The sequence below is a fragment of the Pinus tabuliformis genome, chromosome 4_1, assembly GCF_031772625.1.
Source record: "Pinus tabuliformis cultivar Carrire ecotype Pingquan chromosome 4_1, CPIR1, whole genome shotgun sequence".
Taxonomy (NCBI): Eukaryota; Viridiplantae; Streptophyta; class Pinopsida; order Pinales; family Pinaceae; genus Pinus; species Pinus tabuliformis.
Window position 1 is genome coordinate 75,174,421 of NC_142303.1, and position 17,448 is coordinate 75,191,868.

At 37.8% G+C, this 17,448-nt stretch overlaps 1 pseudogene; it reads right to left on the reverse strand.

The window, feature by feature from the left end:
• Window positions 1-13,546: 13,546 nt before the first annotated feature.
• Window positions 13,547-17,448, reverse strand: part of LOC149174222 (putative galacturonosyltransferase 7) — a 46,639-nt pseudogene continuing 42,737 nt past the window's right edge.

Consider the following 17,448-nt stretch of genomic DNA (forward strand, 5'->3'; position numbering starts at 1 on the left):
AGCAGCCGGTGACCGCCAAGCCTAAAAAATCAGGCCTCAGTCCCGCAAAACTCTGAGAACGCCTACGGCAACTCAAAATGCTTACAAATTGACAAAACCCATGGACATGAAAGGAAATTAAACCCAATTCAAGGGTTCTATCGGGTCCGTCCAGGGAGATAAATCCCGAGCTACTTTGACATCCGAAACCCAAGAGCCACCACAATGATCATGATAAGCTCGAAGGATAATGCATCCAACTAGCTCGATGAACTGTGGTTGTAGATCTTCACCCACTGAATCCGACGGTTGAGGAGAATATCGAGCGGAGAAGAAGCTCGAGGAAAACCCACCCGATATAGGCGGTTTTCTCTCTCCACCCGTCCCCACGTGGTGATTGATGAATGGCATCAGAGGAAAACCATGAAAAACCGCTTGGGGTCTTGGGAGCACTCGATAAACCACTAAACCGCTTGACCTTTGATTTCTTTGAGAAAGGAAACCACTCTTTCTCCGCATCCTTTCATCCATTAGAAAGCTTCCTTAGTTCCGATGCTGAGGTCTTCTGCTTGATGAACCCTTGTACGCCATTGACTTAATTTCCCAATTGCTACGTCTCCTTCATACTGTGATAATGCTCATTGTTTACGCACGCCAGACTGTGGCATTCCTCTCGCAAATTCCCTGCGGGTGTTAGCTCCCACCTGTAAATACTGTGATCATTTTTACAGAGCACCCCTTCATTTTCCAACTGGTCTGCTAATCTATTGGTATTTTTGTGAACATGTACAAAACCTAGGGTTCTCAGGATTCTTAGATGCGATTGAATATGATGATAGACCTGCAAAAGTCGCCAGTGGTTCGAGACTTTCTCTAGTGCAGAGCCATTTGCTATTTTTTTTATTGAATTAATTATTAATTTAGAGTCAGCTTCTATTATGGAGTTCGTCATATTGAGATCTATTAGAATCTCTAAGCACTGCTCTATGGCCATTAGTTTTGCCATGTTGTTGGTAGCATTCCCTAAATGACTGTGGAAGATGACTATTATGTTCCCCTTGTCATCTCTTATAGCTCCTTCATAACCCACAACCCCTAGGTTTCCTTTCGAGGCTCCGTCTGTATTGAATTTCAAGTAGCCAGGGGGGGTGGTTTCCAGTAATCCTGCCTCATTGTAGAGTGTGTTGCAATCCAGATTGTGCCTTGGGGGACCAGCTTCTATAGGCCCAAAAGCAGAAGAATGCGAGCCTCCTGGTGTGATGGAGGATTCTCAGGAGGTTGCTTCTGAATGGTATTTATAGTTTCTTTGAGTTGCCTTAGGAGCTGAGCGATTATGTTTTGGGGTGGACTAGATTTATCATTGAAAATTCTGTTATTGCGTTTTTTCCAAACATTCCAGATTAAAAAACTTGGTATCAATGTCCAGGCTATTTTGACTGTCTCATTCTCAGAAAGTTTTTTCCTCGAATTATTTAAGGTTTTGGAGATGTCGTTTTCATCCCTGTCAGTTTGCCTAAAATAGAGGCAACCCAGTTCCATAAGGCTGAGGTGAATGTACAGAGGCTAAGAAGGTGATCCCTCATTTCTTCTTGGATACCACATAACTGGCATCTGGATGGTCCCACAAAACCTTTCTTTCTAAGATTTTCCCAAGTCAAAATCTTTTTGTGATGAACCATCCACATAAATAGCTTGATTTTCATCCAGTGAGGGTGCTTCCATAGGTCCTTCCAAATTTTATCCGGGTTTGAAAAATTATAACTAGTGACAATTTCTTTGGCTTCTTTGAGGTTGAAGTTGCCCTCACTACCTCTTCCCCATCTAAGTTGACCTGTGAAAGTAGAGATCAAAATTTTCCTCATTCCAGGATTGTAGTAAGAGCTTCAACCTGGGTCTTCAGAGGAGTCTCTTCACTGTAAACTAGTACTTTCCATGTTCTCCATTTGTCATTGTTCCTTGTCTTATCCCAAAATTCACTGACATTTTTTAGTCCTTTGTTGACAGTTTCCTCTTTGAGAATATCCAGTCCTTCTCTACTTAAGTTGGGTTCCTGCTGCTAGTTATCCTCCCAAAACCAGGCAAGGTTCCCATTTCCAATCTCCTAGAAGCTATGATTCTGAACTAAAGCTCTATTCTCCCAAGCATTGTTCCATATATGGGAGCCTCGGATATGTTCTGTCATTCTGATCAGGTCCCATTCATGCCAGTCCTTTGCATATTGTTGTTTCCAGAGCTTGGCCCATGGGTTTCTTGATTCCTTTAGCCATCTCCACCAAAGTTTGCCCCCCAAAACCTTTTTGAGAGTTTTTGGGTCATGGAGACCTAGACCCCCATGAGGTTTGGGTTTGTAAAGTTTGCCCCAAGCTACCAAAGCCCATTTCCTTTTTTCCTCCCCTTTTCCCCAAAGAAAACATCTTTGCATGTTCCTGATTTGTTGGGCTACTCCTCTGCGGACAGGAAGAGACGAAAACATATATATTGGAATAGATTGCAGGACCGCTTCTGTGAGAACGAGCCTACCAGCTAGATTTAAAGATCTACTTGTCCATTTGCTAATTTTGTCCTTCAGTTTATTAGTCAATGGCTCCCAAACTTCCTTGCTCAGAGGTTTGTTAGTGAGAGGTATTCCCAAATATTTGGAGGGAAGATGGTCTCTCTGAAAGCCGAGAATTCTGGAGAGGTTTCTCTGAATGGCAATATTTGTATTGAAAAAAAATACTTTAGATTTTGAGAGACTTACCTCTGTACCAGCTACCAAAGAAAAATCTTGCAAAATTTGTTTGTAAGCTTTGGCTTCTTTGACCATTGGTATGCCCTGTAACATGGTGTCATCTACAAATTGCTGATGAGTCAGAGAGTCTCCGTCCTGGGTGAGCTTGAGACCCTGGATTGTGCCTTCCCTTTTGGCAGAAATGATCGCTTTGCCTAATCCTTCCATCATAAGGATAAAGAGAAAGGGAGAGAGCGGATCTCCTTGCCTAAGACCTCTCAAGGGCTGAAAGGATCTAGATGGAGAGCCATTGAGAAGGATAGAAAAGCTAGCAGATGTTACCAAAGCCATAACCCATCTTATCCAATTTTGGTCAAAGCCATATGCTATTAGAACTTCTTTGATGTATAACCAGCTTAGTTTTTCATAAGCTTTCGCTAGGTCCAGTTGTATGATCATCCCTGCTTGCTTATTATTCTTGAGAGAGTGCACTATTTCATGAGCTTGAATGATGTTATTGAGAATTTGCCTTCCTTCCACATATCCAGTTTGCTCCTCTGACACGAGAGTTGGAAGAAGGGGCTTGAGTCTGTTTGCAATAACTTTGGAGATGATTTTGTATATTACATTATAGAGGGCTATGGGTCTGAATCGATCTGGAGTCATTGCTTTATCCTGTTTAGGAATTAGGGCTATGAAGGAGGTATTTAGCACTTTTAGGATTGTTTTTGAAATTCTTGAATCCTCCACCACCTCCAGTATGTCCTATTTGACTATTTCCCAGCCTGCCTTGAAGAAGTCAACATTGAAACCATCCGGTCCAGGAGCTTTCCCATTGTGCATCTCATTTATTACTTCTTTTACCTCCTCTTCTGTCACTGGTCTGTTGAGATTATAATTATCTTCCCTGGTCACCAGTTTTGGAATATGCTGCGTAAATCTTTTAATAGCTAGCGATCTGTCTAAGATAGGCTCCTCTGCTATATTTTGAAAATGTTGTACCAGAATGGATTCCATATCTTTGTGTGTGCTTAGCTCTTTCCCTTGAGGATCTATGAGCTTTGTGATTCGATTATGAGCCCAATGTTCCATGGTTGATTTGTGGAAAAACCTTGTATTTCTTTCTCCTTCTTTAAGCCATTGCACTCTTGATTTCTGCTTCCAAAAGATTTCTTCCTATTGACATCTGATGTCCCATTCCTATTGGAGAGAGTCAGCTTGCAATTTCCTATCCTCAGTAAAGCCTTCCTTGATAAGAATTTGGTTAATTTTCTGTAGCTTTTGTTCCACTTCTCTTTTGGCTTTAAAAATATTTCCAAACTCACTTTTGTTCCAATCTTTGAGTTTGACCTTAATGTGTTTGAGTCTTTGTTGCAGAATGAACATTTTCGTGCCTTGAATGGGTAAATCTTCCTTCCACCATTTATCAATATTGGAGATGAAGTCAGGGTGAGTGAGCCAAACATTTTCGAACCTGAAAGGTCTGTTCCTTGGAGTGCCAATAAAAGAAGCTTCTAGCTGAATCAGCCAGTGGTCCGACCTCCAAAAGGAAGGATAAAAGCATTCAAGTTAGGTCCAGAGAGGAAGAGGTTCTCTGAGATGATGAATCTATCTAGTTTTGAGGCAACTTGGGAAGCTCCTCCCCTCTTATTGTTCCATGTGAAGGTTCCATTTGCTGTTTCTAAGTCCACTAGCCTCAAGTTGATTAGGAAGTTCTGGAAGGCAATAGAGTCTCTTCCTATTACTCTAGTTCCTCCTTTTTTTTCCGTGAGAGATTTGATCATGTTGAAATCTCCACCCAGAATCCAAGGCATTATTGGGTTTCTCTCCCTTAGCTCCTCTAGTGAGGTGAGAAGCATGAGTTTGTCTTCAGATTTTTTAGGACCATCGACTTTTGTGACCATATAGATTTCATTGTCACCCAAAGGTTGGATAACCATTGAAAGGTAGTTCCTGGATGCTTCCGCATCCAGAATGCCAAATTTCTGAGGATTCCAAAGAGTAAGAATCCCACCCGTTGTGTTATTGGCTTTGACTTCTAGGTGCTCATATTTACTGAGCCATTTGTTATGTATCTCTCAAACTTTATCTATGGAACATTTTGTTTCCTGTATGAACACCATATCTGGGTTTTCTTCTTTTAATTTGTTGCTGAGATTCCTCTGTTTCCTTTTACTTCCTAGACCCCTGATATTCCAAGTTGTGAGCTTCATAATGATGGGTTTTTGAATGAGTAACTGGTGAGATCTTTCATCTTACCTGAGTTGATCATGAGCTTTCCACACTCTGTTAGCAGCTCATTTTGTCTTTTTCTTCCTCTTTTCCTGCCTGGGTTTTTGGCCGAGTGTCCTGATATTTCCTCCATTGATTTGACCCCTCTATGGTCTTGGCTTTCATGGCTTCTTTTGATTCCTGAGGCTTTTGTCTGAGATCTCCAAAGGAAGAGCTGTTGTACTCTGTCAAACTCCTCTTGTGGTAGGGAGTCTATCCCTTTTTTGGTTCCCTAGTTTAAGAATTTTTCTAGATCAAGATTCTTCCTTTCAAGAATCTCATGTAATTCTTGGTCCTCTGTCCCAACTTCACTTGGGGTCATCTCTTGGTACCTACTTAGTTCCATGTTGTTTGGTATGGTTTCCTATTGTTTGCTATTTTCCTATATTATTTCCATGTTTTCCTCCTTCTCCTTCTCTATAGGATGGTTTTCTAGTGTAACGACCTTTCCAATGTTCCCCCCTTCTTCTTCTAAAATTTCAAAACTGTTGCGACTTGATAGCTTGTTTTCACTCTGTTTTTTCTGGTACTTTCTTCCTCCTCCTTTCCCTCTGCCTCCCATCTTGGTGAATCCTTCAAGATCTTTGCCTGTGTTGGTTCTCGGATTATCCTCCCTTTTGTTTTGTGGACAGTCTCTAAATAGGTGCCCATGTTCATGACATTTTTGACATCTAAAAGGGACATGTTCATAGTCCACCACCTATACCCATTCCTCATCATAAACTTCTATGACAACTTCATCTAGGAGTGCTCCCGATAGATCCATTTCCACACATATTCGTGCGAAGGAATTATATTTTCCTCACAGAGTTGCTGTTGGGTCCCTATAATACTAGTGATTACCCCATTACTATTGTAGTTATACCCCTTATTAATATTGTTGTGCCCCTATTGCCCCCATATTGTTATTACTATGCCCCATAGAATCCCTCTATTGTTATTTTTGTCGCTTTATATTATTATGGTTAGGTCGGCTGGGTTATATTGTGACTCCTTAGACTCCTATATATAAAAAGGAGGTTTTGTCATTTGAATGATCCAAGAATTGTTCATTTATGTAATGTAAAGGAGGTTTCCCCCTCGAAGAGGCTGAATTCTAAGGCATTGATCTATCTTTTCTATCTTTTCTTGAGCTGGTTTCGTAACATTTGGTATCGGAGCTTTGGATTCTAGGGTTTCGCTGCTCCAAACAGGTCATCGTGGCATTTTCGCTATAACTTTTTTTCTGCAACGTTTCAGAAGTTGCAAAAAAAAAACCCATTTGAGAAGAAATCGCGCTAAACCTTCGGGTCGAATTTCAGAGATTTTCGCGCTATATTTGCGGAGATATGATCTGAGGAAGTTAGTCTTTTTGCAGACTCCTGAATTACATTCCAAATAGGTGACCTGGGGAAAATCGTCATAACTTTCTCTCTGGGGATCGAATTGAAATTTAGTAAGAAGTTACAGAAAGAGGACAGACTGTAGTTTCTTGTATGCATTTTTCAGATCCAAAGGTCGAAACAGTGACTCGTGGCACATTGTACAAGTTTGCTCTACTGAACTAGTCTATAATCAGGTCACTGTGGGAGATTTCGCAGAACTCTTCCTTGGAGAATCCAAATTGGATCAGACTGGTGGCATTGGAAAGAGGACACAAAGGGCTACCATAGGTTGCAATTTCAGAACTAGGTGATCTGAAAATACAGATATACATCAGAGGCAATATCGAGCTCCTACAAAGTGAAAAAAAGGTGTGTAGATTCTTTTAAATTTTTTGCTTAAGAGTGGTTTGAAAATTTATTTTGAAGGAATTCAAAGGGCTAGTAGAGCATTATTATCGGTAACTGATGCCCCGAGGAAAGAAAATGCAAACACCTAGTAAGGAACCTGAAAGCTCTAGCATGACTCATGAAGAAGAAGAAGAAATGCTATATGATATATCAAAATTACAAGAACAAGTGCAACAAGTGTCACTTGCACAAAAAACAACAGAATCTAAGATGGATGGTTTAAGGAAAGATGTAGAAGCTAAGATGGATGGTTTAAAGAAAGGTGTAGAAGCTAAGATGGATTTTTTAAAGAAAGGCGTAGAAGCTAAGATGGATGGCATGGAAGCTAAGGTGAATGGCATGGACGCTAAAATTGATGGCATGGATGATAAGATGGAAGAATTGAAGATAAATATGAATAAGTTGCTACAAGAAATGGTCACTAATGGTGAAAGGGTACTAAAGGAAACTCATGATGAGAACAAAATAAATGTTAATCATGATTCCATAGACTCTAATGTTGGATCGAAGACTCACCATATTCCAAAAATCGATATGAGGAAGTTTGATGGCAAGGATCCTGCCACATGGATACTACAAATGGAGCAATTCTTCGATCTCAATAATGTGAAAAACACACAAAAGGTACGTATGACAACTTTATATTTGGAACCAAATCAGTTTGTATGGTATCAATGGCTTTGCTCTCATAAACAATTTATCACTTGGGCAATTTTTACGGAAGAATTGATAGCACATTATGAGGATACAAAAAGCAACACTTTTTTTAGCCAATTGATAAGTCTCAAACAAAAGGGTTCAATAATGGAGCACATTGAGGAGTTCCAAAAATTGAAGATAAGGGAAAAAGATATTCCAGAGGAGCATAGGATTATGTGTTCATAGGGTCTTTAAAGGATAATATCCAACATGATGTTCGCCTTTGGGAACCTGATTCATTAGAGAAGGCATTCAGGTTAGCAAGAAAAATGGAAAGCAAAATTATGGCAACCAGGAAACATACCACTCACAACTATAAAGACGGAAGTGTTGTTGCCCCTAGTCTTCCACAACCTATAAGGTTGGCAAAAGGGCTTTGTTACAGTTGTGATAGCAAATACACTAAAGGTCATAAGTGTGCTGAGAAGAAATTATTCTACATAGATTGTGAAGAGGAAGAAGAAAAGGAGCAAGAAAGGTCAAAAGAAGAGGATATACTCCAGGAACAAAGCCTAGATGAAGAACAAATAAATCCGACCATATCTTGTAATGCATTGGCGGGAATTACCACTCCTCAAACCATCAAGATAGAAGGACAAATCAAGAAGAGAAAGGTAATAGTGTTGATTGATTCAGGAAGCACCCACAATTTTATTCATTATAAGGTAGCAAAAGAATTGAATTGCTTCCTATATCCAGCACCAAAGTGTCAAGTGATGATTGCAAATGGAGGAACAATAAATTTCTCTGGAAAGTGCCATAATATCAAGCTATCCATGGGAGAATATGTATTGACTAGCCCAATGCTTTCCATTCCAATGGGGGGTGTTGATGTTGTACTAGGAGTCCAATGGCTACAATCCTTAGGTACAAAAGCTTTTAATTTTCAAGAACATTTCATCAAATTTTCTATGGAAGGAAATGAAGTTGAATTAAGGGGTATTGCAGGGAAACCAGGAAAGATAATCATCTCTAATGGTATGACAAAGCTTCTAAAAAAGGAGGAAAGAGGTGTAATTGCACAATTATGTTCGCTAGATGTTTCCACATCGGAATCATCTATTTCTCCAGATCTCCAAAAAGTCCTGGACAATCATTCCAAGGTATTTGAGACTCCCAAAGGTCTCCCACCTATGCGTGATCATGATCATGCTATTCATCTGATTCCAAGAAGTGTTCCTCCAAACATCAGGCCATACAGATATCCCTATGTCCAAAAGAGTGAAATTGAACGTATGGTTGCAGAAATGCTAGAGGCTGGTATAATTCAACCGAGTCAAAGTTCTTTCTCTGCTCCAGTAGTATTGGTGCACAAGAAGGATGGATCATGGCGCATGTGTCCGGATTATAGGGAGCTCAACAAGCTCACTACTAAAGATAAGTTCCCCATTCCTGTCATTGATGAATTACTGGATGAATTGCATGGATCAATTTACTTCACCAAGTTGGATCTTCATTCAGGATATCATCAAATCAGAATGAAGACTGAAGACATTCTGAAAATAGCATTTAGAACTCATGAGGGTCATTATGAATTTTTGGTCATGCCTTTTGGCCTTACCAATGCACCTTCAACATTTCAAGGTTTGATGAATTCAATTTTCAAACCATTCCTTAGAAAATTTGTGTTAGTATTTTTTGATGATATACTAATCTACAGCAAGTCTTGGAAGGATCATGTTGAACATGTTGACAGGGTGCTACAACTATTGGAAGAGAAACAATTATATGCAAAAAGATCCAAATGTTTCTTTGGAGTCCAGGAGGTGGAATATCTGGGTCATATTGTATCTCATGAAGGAGTTAAGGTAGACCCTAGCAAAATTAAAGCCATTAAGGAATGGAAAATCCCCACATCCATAAAGCATTTGCGAGGATTTCTCGGGTTGACAGGGTATTATCACAAGTTTGTTAAGAATTATGGGAGAATAGAAGCACCTCTAACAACATTATTGAAGAAAGATGCATTTTCATGGACTCCGAAAGCAACAAAGGCCTTTGAACATCTTAAAGAGGCAATGTGCCAAGCATCGGTCTTAGCTACACCGGACTTCACAAAAACCTTTATTGTGGAATGTGATGCTTCAGGAAATGGAATTGGTGCTGTTCTAATGCAAGATGAAAGACCCATTGCTTTTGAAAGTCGTCCAATCAAGGGAAAGTTTTTACACAAAGCTATTTATGAGAAGGAAATGTTGGCAATACTCCATGCACTTAAGAAATGGCGACCCTACCTAATGGGAAGACACTTCAAGGTAAAAATGGATCATGATAGCCTTAAATACTTTTTAGAACAAAGATTATCCTCTGAAAAGAAACAAAAGTGGGTCACAAAGATGTTGGGTTATGACTTTGAAATCATCTACAAAAAAGGGAAGCAAAATGTGGTGGCAGATGCACTCTCAAGAAAGGATGAGGATGTGGAAGCATTGTTGTGCGCCATTTCTATTATCCAACAAGATTGGATAAACGAAGCAAGGGAGGAATGGAAGAATGACAAAGAAGTGTGGGCACTTATTCAAAAGTTACAACAAGATTCCAGTACGTCTGATACATTTAGCTGGCAAAATGATTCATTATGGTACAAAGATCGCTTATACCTCTGTAAGAATTTCCAGCTAAAACAAAAGATTCTTATGGAATTGCACACTTCTCCCTTAGGAGGGCACTCAGGATTTTTAAAAACTTACCACAGGGTTAAGAAGGAATTTTTTTGGGATGGCCTTAAATCAGATATTCAAAAGTTTGTGGCGGAATGTTTGGTTTGCCAACAAAATAAAGTTGAAACAATTAAGACACCGGGTCTATTACAACCTTTATCCATTCCAAGCCAACGTTGGGAGGAGGTTTCAATGGATTTTATCACAGGTTTACCCAAGTCTGAGGGAAAGAGTGTCATCATGGTGGTAGTTGACAGACTTACCAAGTATGCACACTTTTGTGCATTATCACATCCATTTTAAGCCAGTACAGTTTCTACTGCATTTATGGAAACAATTCAAAAGCTACATGGAAACCCAAAGATTATTGTAAGTGACAAAGATCCCATTTTCACTGGAAATTTTTGGACAGAATTATTTTCTTGTCTTGGTACTCAGTTAGCTCATAGCTCATCTTATCATCCTCAATCTGATGGGCAAACTGAGATAGTAAACAAATGTTTGGAAGGATATCTTCGTTGCTTTGTATCTGATAAACAGACACAATGGGTCAAATGGTTGCCTCTGGCTAAATGGTGGTATAACACTTCCTTCCATACAGCAACAAAAATGACCCCATTTATGGCACTTTATGGGTATCAACCACCATCCATCACATCATATTTAAGAGAAAATTCTAAGGTTCAGGCAGTGAAACATCACATCGAACATCAACAACAAGTCCTCCAACTCTTAAAGGATAACCTCGTGTTGGCACAGAATAGAATGAAACAACAGGCAGATCAACATCGTAGTGAAAGAAGTTTTGATGTAGGTGATTGGGTATTCCTACGGCTACAACCATATAAGCAAATGTCCCTCAAGCAAGCTAAGAAGGATAATAAATTATCACCAAAGTATTATGGTCCATACAAGGTGTTGCAAAAGATTGGTACTATGGCATACAAATTGGAGCTTCCTGCGGCTTCTCGATTGCACCCAGTTTTCCATGTTTCATGTTTAAAGAAGGTTATAGGCGACAAGCTCCCAATTCAAACAATATTGCCAGAACTTGACGAGGAAGGAAAAAATATATTGGAACCGGAAGCAGTCACAGAAACAAGAACTCGACAGCTACGAAATCGATCAATTTTGGAGTATCTTATCAAGTGGAAGAACTTATCCGCTGAAGATTCCACATGGGAGGATGAGAATTTTATGCAGAAGTATCCAGAACTACTCAAGCGTTGAGGACAACACTTTTTTGAAGGAGAGGGGCATGTTGGGTCCCTATAATACTAGTGATTACCCCATTACTATTGTAGTTATACCCCTTATTAATATTGTTGTGCCCCTATTGCCCCCATATTGTTATTACTATGCCCCATAGAATCCCTCTATTGTTATTTTTGTGGCTTTATATTATTATGGTTAGGTCGGCTGGGTTATATTGTGACTCCTTAGACTCCTATATATAGAAAGGAGGTTTTGTCATTTGAATGATCCAAGAATTGTTCATTTATGTAATGTAAAGGAGGTTGCCCCCTCGAAGAGGCTGAATTCTAAGGCGTTGATCTATCTTTTCTATCTTTTCTTGAGCTGGTTTCATAACAGTTGCCTTTGATACTTTTAGAAAATGTCCTAATTTAGTTCCTATAGCTTTTAAGGATTCATGCAGCCAATAATATAGAGATAGGGAGTAAAGTCTTATCCATACCAAGACCGATGTGAACGTTTCTCGTTCTGGGACAAAGTTCATTACCCAGGGTCGCATATATAGTCCTGCAGCAGCATAGAAATAGGGTCCTCCTTCAAACACTCTGTCTTTGTCCTCTAGGCTAGTGAAAACCACTGTGAAGAAACCCTTGGACCCTAGATGCAGAGTTATATCTCCCTTTGGTTTCCAGTTGTTTCTTATCCATGTGTACAAATTCTTCTCTGTGGGCCATATACCCATAAACTTGCATATAATAGCATAAGTCGCCATGTGATCTCTGTGCTCCTGTAGTGCAGGATCATTCAAAACCACCCGGGGTTTGATGGTTGACTTGGGCTTACAGGGTCCTGCTGTAGATTTGTACACATTTTTCTGACTACTGTCCTCTAGTCTCTCCTCCCTTCTAGCCGCCTCGTGAGTTTCTTCTTGTTCATCATCTTTGTTGCTTTCCGGTTCTTTTAAGTCTGTCTTCTTTTTTCCGGCCTCCAAGGGTTTCCTGACTCCATTCAAACTCATTTCCCTACTTCTATTTGATACGATGTTGCTGTAGGAGGGAGTGGAACTCCCTCCTCCTAGCCCCTCCATTGTTACAAGCTCGCTCCTCCTGTTACTCCCTATTCTAAACCCTAGCTCCATTCAGAAATCGAATTCCTTGTTATGATTAGCTCGTCATATTCCCGATCACATTTCCTACATCTTTCACTAAATGTATTAAAAATATTATCGGTAAAATTCTTAGGAGACACAATTGTGGTCAATGTTATTTCTGCACACTGTACCAACTATATGTTTGGAGTTATCCCTACATCTATTTCGCTCTAGCCAAAAAAAATATTTCCAAAAAAGCATATAATGCAAATGATCATTTCACAATCTCATTTGGCCGCAATAGAACTTAGCATAGAACCTAGGGGTAGATAACAGTGTTTCCCGAGATTTCTACCCAGATGGGGGATGCATTTCCCCAATTTTTTTCTAGAGGGGTGCATAGCTACTCAATTTCAATTTAGAGGGAATTTGTTTTTGTAGAGAAAGCCACATTTTTTACTGTCAAAATGGATATAAAACGTTAAAAATTCGCAATTTTTTATATATTTCGAGGTGTAATCCCCTAAAATTCAGGGGATCTCTTCAAATATTTCTAAAACTCATTCCCTCAATCCCCAAATGAGCATGAAACATAACATAGATAAATGTTGAAAACCCTTTATTTATATTCTTGCCAAGTAATTCTATATTTTTAGGAAATATTCACACCATTTTTTATAGTTGGAATGAAAGCATTGTTAGAAGAATGAACTCGAAATACAACAAGTTAGTTACCTTGTAGTATTTGAGGCTATTCTAAGTATAAAGATAGTTAAACAATTGATTTAAGTATGTCTTGATTCACCTAAATTTATAATTCTCCTCTATCATCTATATTTTATAAGCTACCGATAGCTAGGCCAATATCAAAAAATTAACATCACTGTAATGATAGATTCAATAAGATTCAAAACCATAGGAGTGTGAAAGGGCATGATTCATGAATTTGAATAACTTCTAGAATTAGAATCCCCTACTAAATGTTATTACAATCTTGAATAAAAGAGTATTTTTTTTCAAAGGTTTACCCACAAGCCAATACACATCCCATGCTTGCTTCCAATAAGGCTTTTGCAAAACCATGTTGATCCATTCCATGGCATCACATATTGTTAGTACTTCAAAAATCTTTGTCACTTCAAGATATGGCCCACTTAAATATATCACAACATCATCCATTGACATTACATTCAAGCATGAATTGACCCTCGTGTTTTAAATACTTAGCCCAATATGGCTTGTATTTATTAATACCTATCTCTAACCATGGCTTCAAGTTGCCATTATAATGAAAAACAATAGATTTTTCTATATCAAGTTGATCAATCCCGAAGTCATTCCCTAAACCAACTGAAATCCAAGAGTCTTCCAGGAAATGGGTCATATTGTATAATGTAATTAGACTTGCAGGAAATTTACCAAATCTCCATGGAATATTATACCTATTTTTTTGTGGAACACATAAAAAACATTGTTAGTAGATATTTAGAAATCGATATACTTCAACTTGTGAACATGAAGCACCATGTAATACAATTCATAGACTTGTTCAAGTGCTTCTTTAGAAGATTCAATTTAAAACGTAAAGAAAAATTACCATCTTTAGCCATCTCCTGTAAAATTTGGTCAGGTCTTGCTTCCTCCATTGTGAAGATCAATAATATTCAATCTAGACATCCATGCATAGGCATTTCCATAAAAACCAATTGGGAAAATATTTTAAGAGTTAAGGTACTTCCTCAAGTGATGAAACCTTACTTCACAAATATCCATGGTACCATTGTTGGGTCGTTAATATGTCATTATTATTATCACTTTTGAATGCCTATTCCACCCATTTCTACTCTTCTTTATCATGTCACTTATCATGGTTTATCATATAATTCCATCTTATAATGATTTATGCTCTGATGGAAAAATATTATTTATTCTCCTTTATTTTTAATAAATTGATGATTATGCATGATTTAATCAATGATGTCTTATTAATAAATCGATTGTAACATTACTCACCATTTTTAACCTCCAAGATAATTTTCAGATTAAAGATTTGATCATTAAATGTGCCAATTTAGAAATTCGCTGGAATAAGAAGTGACGATTTTGTATTGAACGTTTTGGGCAAATGGAGAAGAATCTGGAAAATCTGAAACATGGTTTTTGTCTAGAACAAACCAAATTAGTTTTGCAATGAGTAGTTTTCCAAACTTTGGCCCGTACTAAGAGAAATGGAAGGTTCTTTGAAGACGCTTTTCTCAGATTCGTTGTGTGGACGTTTTCCAAATTATCTCAGCTGCAATGCCAAATTCGACCTATTCCTGTTGAATGATTAATGGAAGGATATTTCAGATATGATTTTGCTTATCAATTTGTTGAGAACAATCCAATTTTGTAATAAAAATAATGTTGTAATAATCTCTGTTGTAACTGTTCTCTGTTTTCTCTCTATTTAAATGAAAACAGAGATCAGAGAAAGGGATTCAAGAATAATAGATTCAAGAATGATGATGGATTATTCATGATGGGATAGATTATGAGAGATTAAATCATAGATTATTAGAGATAGGATATGATAGGATAGGAGGAAAGGAGGATTGTTGCATTACCATTGTAATTCTCAAGGCTTTTGTTGTTGTAATGATTTCACAGTTTGATGATTAATAAGTAAAAGGGTTGTTGTTCATTCGCCTTATCTGAAGTAGCCCAACAGCATCCGCTGGTGGCTAAGGACTCAGCCTCTGGTGGATTAAGCTGCTGCTCTGTATTATATCTTTATGATTTCCGCTGTGTGATGGTTTCATTTCCTTTTCATTTGTTTTATTCAGTAATCTTTTGTTTATGAACATTTCATTGAATTGCTCTGTTATATTGAAATCATAATTGGATTGTGTTAGTGACAAAATTATTAATTATAACTTGAAATGTCCTGATGTTAATTTTGACCTAATATTGTGCTGTCTAATTAAGACTGTGGTTCATTTAATTGTTGTTCATTTATAATTGCAATTGCTGTCCAATTAAGTTACTGTTCAATTATAACTACGATTGTCGTTGCTTTAATACCTACGATTAATGTTCATGCTGTTAGATTAAGATTGTTGATCCAGTTACATTTGCAGTTGCTATGTATTCTTATTTAATTAGTTTTGCTGTTCAGTTTTTCAATAGATTTAGTTGTTGTTCTTTTCTGCAAGGATTTGATTTCACCTTTTAAATGTTATTGCAGTGAGTGTGTTTATTCCATTTCTGTTAACAGCATTATTGATTTATCATTTCCAGTTAATTGTTTTGGTGTGGAGTGTAAGATCAAAAACTGTAAAGGACATTGACTATCACTGTCTAAGTTCTCAGATTGAGGATCTTGTTTTATTTCATTTGCATCAGTTGACAGAGGAAAGAGTTATTGCAACTGCATCCTTGACTAATGATTGTTTGAGTAAATGATTTAGTTCAGAACATTTCAGTTTCTTGCTATTCCAATTAGATTTTATTTCAAGCATTCATTTACTTTTGGATTTTAAGCACTATACTGCAAAACATTACTCTTGAGTAAATAGCCGCCTCAGAATGAGTACACTCTTGAAATAGAAAATCGTCCCTGGGTTGACAATTAATGTGAAGATAATTAGGAGTTAAAAAGGCACCTTTTTATTGCTCAACATTTTGGCGCTGTTGCCGGGGAGAGTGTAGCCATTTCTAAAGAGTAGTGTGCATCTGATGAGTGCCTGTTATGAAAGAATTGGGTATTAAAAACGGAAGGTAAGAACCTGCGTACGGAGCATGTAAAAGCCCTGCTCTCGCACCCGCTTTCCAGCAGAATTGTTAAAGAACTTAGGGTAGAAATAAATGTTTTAATTTCTGTGTGAATGACTAAGAAAAAAATAGAAATTTTAAAAAACAAAACTCATGATTTCACTAAAGTGGTGATGTAAGCACCACCCATTTCACTAACCGATTGACAGGAACATTTGAAGAAGGAGCCTCAAATAAACACATGAAGAACATCTTCTATTATGGTAAGAAATGGCTCATATTTCTACTTTTGAATTTCCTATCAAAGATCTAGAAGGAGTGACACAAATGCACATAATTCCCCCATTTTCTCTACCAAATTTTCATGGTTTAACAAATGAAGATCCAGATACATTCTTATTTGACTTTGAAATACTTTGTAGAGGATATGATTATTGTACTAATGATCAAAGGTTGAAAGTGTTTCCTCTTACTCTAAAAGGAACAGCTCTCCAATGAGCCTAGTTGGGAACTGCATCTAAACATGGGAGGACATGAAAAAACATATTCTTGAAGAAGTACCAGGGCTATTGCAAATCCAATGAAGATATTTTCAATATGATACAAGGGGAAGATGAAACCTTGGAGGACTATATAGATCGATTTCAATACAACCTTCAAAAATCAAAACATAAGCATTTGGAAAAAGAGTTCTTAAAAACACTCATTCTTAAAGGAATCAAAGATGAATGTTTAGAACTCTTAAATCTGATAGGAAAAGGTGATGTTTTTCAGTTATCATATGATGATATTTGTGAATTGTGCATAAGGTATTCAAGAGGAATCTCCAAGGCTAGTAAAAATTCTAGAGATGTTTGTTCTTTCTTTTCCAAATCTGCTACAAGAACAAGAGATATAAGAGCTAAAATCAATACTTTATTTGAAAATTTTAAAGTTGATTTTATTGGCTCTCTAAATTCAAAATTGGATGTTTTTCAGGTTCAGAAAAATCAAGAATTTTAAGAAGTGTTTTTCCCTCATTGCCAAAAGGAGCATCTCATACATACTCACTCTTCCTTATCTAGATAGAAGTAGCATATCAAAGAGATGAGGAAGCTGCAACAAGGTCAAAACAATGGAAATCATGGCCTACAGGTATGGTTCAAAACACTTCTTGTCCATTCTCTTACTTGCATAATCCATTATGGAATACTAATGTGTTAGAGCAGCCATGTCAATCTCAATATAACCACCACCAATCTTGTCTACAAGTTTGGCATGGTTCACCTTATGATTGCATGACTACTCTCCCTCATCTTTTAGCACAAACACATTCTCCAT